This window comes from Physeter macrocephalus, chromosome 21 (genome assembly GCF_002837175.3).
Source record: "Physeter macrocephalus isolate SW-GA chromosome 21, ASM283717v5, whole genome shotgun sequence".
NCBI lineage: Eukaryota > Metazoa > Chordata > Mammalia > Artiodactyla > Physeteridae > Physeter > Physeter macrocephalus.
In genome coordinates, this window is record NC_041234.1 from 24103073 (window position 1) to 24111428 (window position 8356).

General features: G+C 36.7%; 1 long non-coding RNA gene across 1 annotated transcript; it reads left to right on the plus strand.

The window, feature by feature from the left end:
* Nucleotides 1-4904: 4904 nt before the first annotated feature.
* On the plus strand, nt 4905-7595 carry LOC129391760 (uncharacterized). Its single transcript, XR_008616432.1, has 3 exons — nt 4905-5018; nt 5791-5835; nt 7378-7595. It is a non-coding gene; the product is annotated as an uncharacterized lncRNA (long non-coding RNA).
* The last annotated feature ends 761 nt before the right edge of the window (nt 7596-8356 follow it).

Below are 8356 nucleotides of genomic sequence, written 5' to 3' on the forward strand. Positions count from 1 at the left end.
TTATTCTGAGGTTAGGTTAATAACTTTGAAGCTATAGTTACGCTGTAACATGTAGCATGGCTTCACACCAGGTTAGTGTAGCCAATGAGGAAAAAAAATTACCATAATGAGGGCAGTTGTCCCCGTGCGACAGCTGTATTGCTCAGAGCTTTTCCGTCTTACACCTAGAATATAAAATACAAAACAAGGAGAGAAATGTGATAAACAGGTGGTTTTCAGTTACACATATGTTGCTTACATCTAATGTTTGACAGTTCAACCTCTGGGTGGGATAAGGAAACTTAAATATCAGTCATGGGAATTTTAAAAGATTTAAAACAAATATGCAAAAATTTGCTATGCCAGGATGCTTGGAGCATAATAGAAGACTGTATTTGGTGTGCTTGTTCTGTTTCTTTGGTAGAGCTTATTAGGAGAACCTTTTAAAACTTTCCTTCTGCTGGATCCCAGTGAAGTGGAAGTCATCAGAATCCTACAATACTTGGAGTACCACTGCACCAAGATGTCTGGCGGAGCTTCTGCTCAGTCACAGTTTTACTTGAAAGCAAGAATTGTCCTAGCTCCTTTTCCATTATTCCAAAAATTTTAACATTTGAAGCAGGGTCTCATTAAAAAGGAAACTGGTTAGTGAATATAATTGAGGTATAATTTCAGAATAAGCATTTAATTAAAGATAAGGAACTCATCAGTTAATACTGTATTTAAAAGAGAATTGGTAACTTGAATGTGTGTAATTTTTTGGAACCTGTCTAAAAACCAAATACCCCTGCAAACAGATACAGTCCACCCTATTCTATTTAAATATTTTGCTGTTTTATTTTATAGAAATTATTTTGCTGAATTCACAAATAGAATTTGATTTAAGAAGAACTTTTTGTCCTGTGGTGTGTTTTGGTTTTTTGGTTAATTTTTTGTCTTTTTGTTTGTTTAAGGACTGCATATTAAAAATAATTCTGTGCATAGCATGCCTAGGCATGACACTGAATTCAGGAGTTCAGTCACAATGAGTTTTTGTGCACAGAAAGATTTGACCTTTGGCCCTTTACTAAAAGATTTAGAGAAAAAACAGGATTGTTGACACTGTAAAAGTTTCCTAACATAATCAATCTTGTACTTTTTGTATGTTTTTTATATACATGTATATTTAATGAGCACAAGCTTGGTTGTATTTTTTACAATTCAGTTAAGAGGCAAATGTTTTGTCAAAAAGGCTATAGTTAGAATTGAACAAAGCAGAAACAAAATTAAGAATTGTGTTATTTTGTGATTAAAAGGGGCAGGTATTTAAGATAAAGCTTTGGGTATCTTATTTGCAGTACTCTGTAGTCAATCTGTGCTTCTAGGTTTTCTGTAATATTAGGAAATTTTGACACCAGATAGATCCTGTTTTTACCTTAAGTATATTACATCTGAGTTTGTTAAGTGTGAGCCAGAGTCATACACACTGTCTGCAGTTCCAGTTGGTAATTTTAATTTAGAAGTTCCTCAATTCCAAGCCTCCTTAACAATGAGCAGAATAGGCTAAATTTATTTGGACAAGTTGCTATCATTAAATACACCATCTAACCATCTGAGATGATTTTTGTGTTTCCTGGTCCTTAACAAAAGTATGTAATATACTTAATTTTAAAACGAATGACTTCCTAGACATGAAAAACCTGACATTTTAAAAGGCTGTGAATTTTTCTCCTTGGAGGGAGATCCCACCTTTGTTGCTTTGAATTTACAAGTCCCCTAGTGCCAGGTGAGGGCTTGTGAATCCTTTCCCCCTCCATTTGAGGAAGAATGGTCTGTGTTGTGACCAGGATCTAAGAGAGGTGGATGGAGAGAGTTATTTTTGTTTGTTTGTTTGTGCAAATTATTTTCTATATTTAACTCTTAAGCAAGCATTAATTTATAACTGAAAATTTTAAGATGCATGTTATTGTAAGAGCAACAGTGGTGGATTTTGAGGTCTTTTTCTGAACATAAATGGCACATTTTAAACTTCCAAGTCTTCAAAGTGCCTAAAGATTATTTAATTCTCCCTCAACTGATTTCTTGAGCCATATATATATTTCCTACTTTACATGTTTGTTGCGGAATCACTAGTCTTCCTTTCAAAGAAGTACCCCCCGGAATTCTAAATGGCATGATTACTTTATAGAAGACCGTAGAATCTGTTAACAAAAAGACTGAAGATATTTTCATTGTTAATCTGTGTGAACAAGGGCTTTGCCTATTGGATCTAAGTATTTCAGTGCACAACTTGGTAAAAACCATATTGCTGCTGTTTCTAAGCCCTCCACCAACCAGATTTTCATGTTCAGCATTGTAGAGGCAGAAATAAGAACATAATCATATTTGGGGTTTTTGTCTTGGTTCATTTTTCTCTCAATGATAATTTCCCAACTTTGTCTTTTAGCTGTTATATGTACAAATTTAGAATTAAAATGTTTTATATTTTTTTCATGATTAACTTTTATTAGTGAATGATAACAGCTTATTTAATCCTAGTAGTGGGTTAAAAAGATGAGGAGCCTTTTTTATTTGAATTACATTTGTAAATGAAAGCAAGTCTGAATACTCAGATGACTACTCCAAAATAGTTCCTTTCTGTTTTTTCTTAGTATTTTTCCAGCTTATGTTCTCCCGTGAACCCTTACTTTGCTGAATTTTGTGGTTACTTTGGTGGATATATCCTGCCTTATTTAGAATTATAACTGGATTTTTCTTTTAAATTGCCTTTTCATAAGTGCCCAATTTTGGTCTCTAGTTTGAAGGTACTACATACTGCTGAGAAAGTAAAACACCCCTCCCCTCCCCCCAGTTCTTGTGTTACTGAGAAAAACCATTCAGTACTGGTTTCCTAGCAGGGCTCAACCAAAATTGGTCCTGCCACCTATGTGAGTGTTTAGTGTTTGAAAATAAGGTTTTGGGTGTGGTAAATCACTACAGAAGTGCTAAATGTATTAAGAACTTGCTGCCGATTGTATTTACGACGATTATTTTAGATTATTTTACGTTTGCAGAAATGTAGCACTTTTCCTCCGAATTTATAGGTGTAAGAAAAAAGGGGGAAAAGGTGCACCATGTTTTAAACTTGCAAATGAGTGAAAATTTTTTTTCGTTTTGAAATCGATTCCCAAGAGGAAATTTCACCACCCAGATCACATACTTCTCAGCCTTTTACAAGCCAACAGACTGACTGAAGATTGTCCACAGTTCCTAAGATTTAGCACATATACAAAAATAAAACTTTATAAATTAAATTTCGGTTTCCCCTTTTATTTATTAAAATAAGATTTCTAAACGGAAAGTAGAGGTGTAATCGATTTAAAGGGAACTTTAAAGGGGAAATGTTTACAAGTAGAGGAATTCAGCCCTTATTTTCTATATTCACATCTAAGCCTTTCAAAAATGGGATTGTGATCTAATTGCTGGCTTAACAGTTCATTCTAAGGCCAAGATTTGTCCAACACTTTGGTGTTTCAAAGTTCATTTAAATCAGAAATAAAGCAGGTCACGTATTTGACGGGAGTGATAGAAGTGAAAATTCATTTAATTCTCTAGCAAATTCCATCTGCTCAGCTTTTGGGTCTCTGAAAAGTAATTATTTGTTGCCATGTTCCAAAGAAATATGACTTCCATAGAAACCTGTTGGTGCTTCCCTACAGTTGGGTTACTGCAAGGATTACTGCTAAAGAAAGAGACATACTCTCATTTTCCTCAAACTATTTTTTTTTTTTAAGAGAACCAGAAGATTAATAAACTAGTGTTCTGCAGTTTGGAAAACTCCAGTTGGATTAAACCGTTTGAATTTTTAAGTATTTTTAGCCACATGAACACAGCAATGAAAATATGGCCACTAGCACTTTGAACTGCTGCATTGTAATCTCATAATTTACAGGTAGGTAGAAAATTGACAGTTTTTATACCTCAAAGTTTAAAGTTGGGGTTATATCAAAGGTTTTGATAACTCGTTTTCTTAGGTTGTAAAGTCTCAAGGGAAATGTTCTTAAACCACACTAAAACTTTCCTCCACAAAACAAATTACAGACCCATACAAAAATCAGTTAATTGTTTTAAAGACATTCCACTGAGATGTACAGAGCTCAAGAGTAAAATGTAAATGCTTTTAGTTGTCATCTGAAAACAAGGTCGTCTCCTTGGGCTCCATCAACATTTATCTAGATAACAGAAGTTTTTCATTGTGGTGGGCTTTTCTTGAGTTGTTTTTATTTTTCCATTAACCAGCCGAGATAGAAAAACCCTATTTTTATGTGTAATTAGTGATAAACTTGTAAATTGGCCACTTTTATGAAGAAAAGGCTTGATGGAACTGAACCTTTGAGGAGTTGTCGGTACTGTCCAGTAGGGGCACCGGGCCGACTTTCTGGCGCCCCCCCGGTGCGTATTCTCCAGCTGCCCCGGCCTTGCTGCCTTCCCTTCGCCACCCTCCTGCCCCAGAGTCAGCCCAGCGGGGGCCACCCTGCAAGATAGAAGTTATTTATTTTCTATTTATTTCTCGTCGGTTGTATAGATGTAAAAAATATTCAAAACGGATGCTTTGGACACTGGAAAGTTTTTCCATGAGTCCTACGGAGGGATTCACCTGCGTGAGGATTCGAAATGTATTCTTAGAGTTCCCATTTAATTCTTCTCCACCCATTAAAACACTGGGTGCACCTTCTTTGGAATTCAGAAGTAAAGACGCTTTGGAGTGAGTCTTCAATCTGGTGCTTTAGGTGGGACGGGGAGAAGGAAGTATTCCTATCGTGAAGGTTCGGAATGTCCTTCCCTTCGCAACTGTCAGCAAGGAAGAGTGCGGGATGCCAAGGAAATAAATAGGTCAATTCCTAGGGCTCAGTGTGTGTTGAGGGAGAGCCCTTCGTAATCCTTTTTCCAAAGGTCTCTACGTTTAGGATGTGTCCCTGAAGGGGATGTAAATTACTGTGTTCTGTTGGGTGAATAGGGAAACAGCTTTTTCAAGCTGTGTGTTTAAAATCAGAAATCTAGATGGTGACTGCTTAAAGTTGGTGAGTACCTTCCCTTACTGGAAATATTAATCAGTAGTACTAGTAGTTAGTTCTTTCAGCCATCTACTTTCAGAATGTCTTAAGCATTTAGTATAAATCCTTTCTCAGCAAAATGGGCCTTATGCAGATTCCCATAAGGCAGTAATCAGTAGTACTAGTAGTTAGTTCTTTCAGCCATCTACTTTCAGAATGTCTTTCTTAAGCATTTAGTATAAATCCTTTCTCAGCAAAATGGGCCTTATGCAGATTCCCATAAGGCAGTGTTAACCATATCTTCCTTAGGAAGTCTGACTAGGTCAAAGGCTAAGACCGTGAATGTACTAAAGAGACTTAAAAGCTTAAGTTACTAAGTCAGTTTTAAATACCAAGCTCTTAGGTCGTAGTCAGCCTTCTGTATTGCCCCAAGGTTGGGATTTTTAATTAAAAACCAAAAATTCAGATTTGCAGTAAAATATGAACAGATCTGCCTTTCTAATTTACTGAAGCTTGGTTTACTTAACTGTCACTAGTAATGTAAGTGCTTAGATAAACTGGATGTTGAGTTTTTGTTTAGCACTTATCCACACAGCATTAGACACTTGAGATGATGATAGGCTTCTTACACTGAGGTTTAGCAGATGCTCCATTCTTACAGGGAAAAGAATCCAACATACTGTTTTGGAAGGAGTGCAGGCTAGAGTAGAATGTAGTGAGTGCTGGAAAAACCTTACACTCATGATAATAAACGAGAAATGGCTACAGGATGTCCCTCTCATTGTGTTTTTGTCTTTAGAAAAGCATGATGCCAAGTAACCAGGAGCAGCAGTTATATTTTCAGGTGCTTTTCATCAGTGATAACTTATCAATATGCAATTCACATTTAAGTTTTTTTGTTTGTTTGTTTGAAAGGAAATGTTTTTATTTTATTAAAATTATTTAATGATAAAGGCTTAGTGTTTCTTAAGTATTGTTTACAGAATCAGCCTTAATTTACAACTTAAAAAAAATTAGACTATGCTTTTTAACATTTTTATTGGCGTATAATTGCTTTACAATGGTGTGTTAGTTTCTGCTTTATAACAAAGCAAGTCAGTTATACATATGCATATGTTCCCATAGCGCTTCCCTCTTGCATCTCCCTCCGTCCCACCCCTCTAGGTGGTCACTCGAGTCCATTCTCTAGTAGGTCTGCGTCTTTATTCCCGTCTTGCCCCTAGGTTCTTCATGACCTTTTTTTTTTTTTTTCACATTTAAGTTTTTAATCGCTGTTCCCCTGTGCCGAAGTGTGACGGGCAACAGTCATTATAAAATCAGTTTGAGGCCGAAAAGAAAAGAGAGAAGCCGATTTAACTCTAGAATGTTTACATTTAAATGCTTTCTTTAAAGTCAAGAATGAACTGAAAATATAAAGCTAGAACCAAAGGAAGACATAAATGTCATACCTGAATCTCCTAAATACTGAGGTTCAAGGTTAGGTTGGTTTAAAAGCAGTTGTTAAAACGTGACCTAAATTTGGCTGGTGAATAAGGAAAAAAAAGTAAGGTTTTTTTGGTATGTTCTGAATTTGTTTACAGATGTATTAAATCTGAAACATAGTGTTACATTTTGAGTCTAGGTTAAAAGAGGAAATACAGCTGCCTAAAATAATATCCTGTATTTTAAATTATGCTCTACATTAACTGTAGGTGGACCTTTGCCATGCATTTAGTGTGAGCTCCCATCGAGGAACAGCTTTAGTTAAGAATTTGACGTGGGGTTACAACTTTGAGAACGGAAATATGCCTTTTACTTTTTCTTAGCTCTGATTTGAAAATAAGTACATTTTGAAAAGCTATACTCACATATTTCTGGTAGCTCAGATGAGGAGTTTCTTGTAGCCAATTCTTGGAACGAGAAGAAAAGATGCTAAGGTTCTCTTCAAAAAACGTAGGTCCCTGGGGAAAAGAAAATTGGCAACTCATATTTCCAAGTGACAACAGGATGTACCCTGACCCAGCACCGCTCCCTGCCATGTCCTCGGCAGCTCTAAAGTATGGATGCCATGGGCCCCAGTGGGTGACTTCAGTCCAACACCAAACAGAAGAGGTAGCCTGTGAGCTGCGTTCTTGCCCAGTCAAATGGCAATGCCTAGAACTAATAAAACAGTCTTTGTATATGGTTTTTAAGTTGGATCTCAACTATGAATGTTTTCCTCCACTAAAAAATAAAAAGCTTGTTTATTCATATTAAACCCAACCATGGTAATTTTGATTAAAGACGCACCTCCTTATAACCCTTTCCGGAATGGTCTGAATTCAAACTGCACATGGGTAGCCAGGGATTTTTCTCATTTGCATTTCACTCTGGTCTTTGTTAAAATGAGTTTTCATCATGGTTGCAGAGCAACTAGGCCCGTGAGCCACAACTACTGAGCCTGCGCGTCTGCAGCCTGTGCTCCGCAACGGGAGGGGCCGCGATAGTGAGAGGCCCCCGCTCGCCGCAACTAGAGAAAGCCCTCGCACAGAAACGAAGACCCAACACAGCCATAAATAAATAATTTTTTAAAAAATGAGTTTTCATCAGAAGTTAATTTTGCTGTAAGAGTCATTCCAAAATAGTACTTAGCAAACATGTTATGGGCCCTGAAGAAATAAATGAATGTAGCCAGTTAAGGAGGTGAGGGTGGTTATCAGAACGAACAGCACAAGTTCTGCGTGTCAAGCACACTTCTCACTCAAACACAAACTCTTTCGATAATGCCTTAAATTGCATTGTCTCAGTTGCTCTCTTGATATGGGGGATTCGGTCCCAACTGCACCTCTGGAAAGCTCTGGTCTCTGTCACTAAGTGCATAGTCTTTAACCCTGTGTAAAGTCATTTGTGTTCGGTCCAGAAAAATGCTAGGGTCAGCATGTCCTTGCTGGGGGTTTTCAGATGTATTTGTGTCTTTTATAAGAAAAGCCAGTTTTCTTTACAGACAATGCAACCTCCATGTTTTAAGAAAGGCAACCAGTCAAATCTTTCAGCTTCAAATTAAAATCGAAAAAGTGTAAGTTTAGGATTTCTGTAAATAAAATCTTACGTTGAGCTTGGTTACCTGGATAGGTTGATACAGCCCAAAATGGTTTGTTTGTATTGTTTGCTTTTTAGTTGCTTGTTCGTATTTACTTTTTAATATCTTATTCAGATTTTGAACATAAACACATTCAAGGAATATTATTTTGTCCAACTTTGTCTACTTTTCTTTGTATTTGTTTGTATTAATTTTCAGTGAAAATGATTGAGGAATTTCCCTGGTGGTCCAGTGGTTAAAACTCCACTCTTCCACTGCAGGGAGTACAAGGTTTGATCCCTGGTTGGGGAACTAAGATCCCACATGC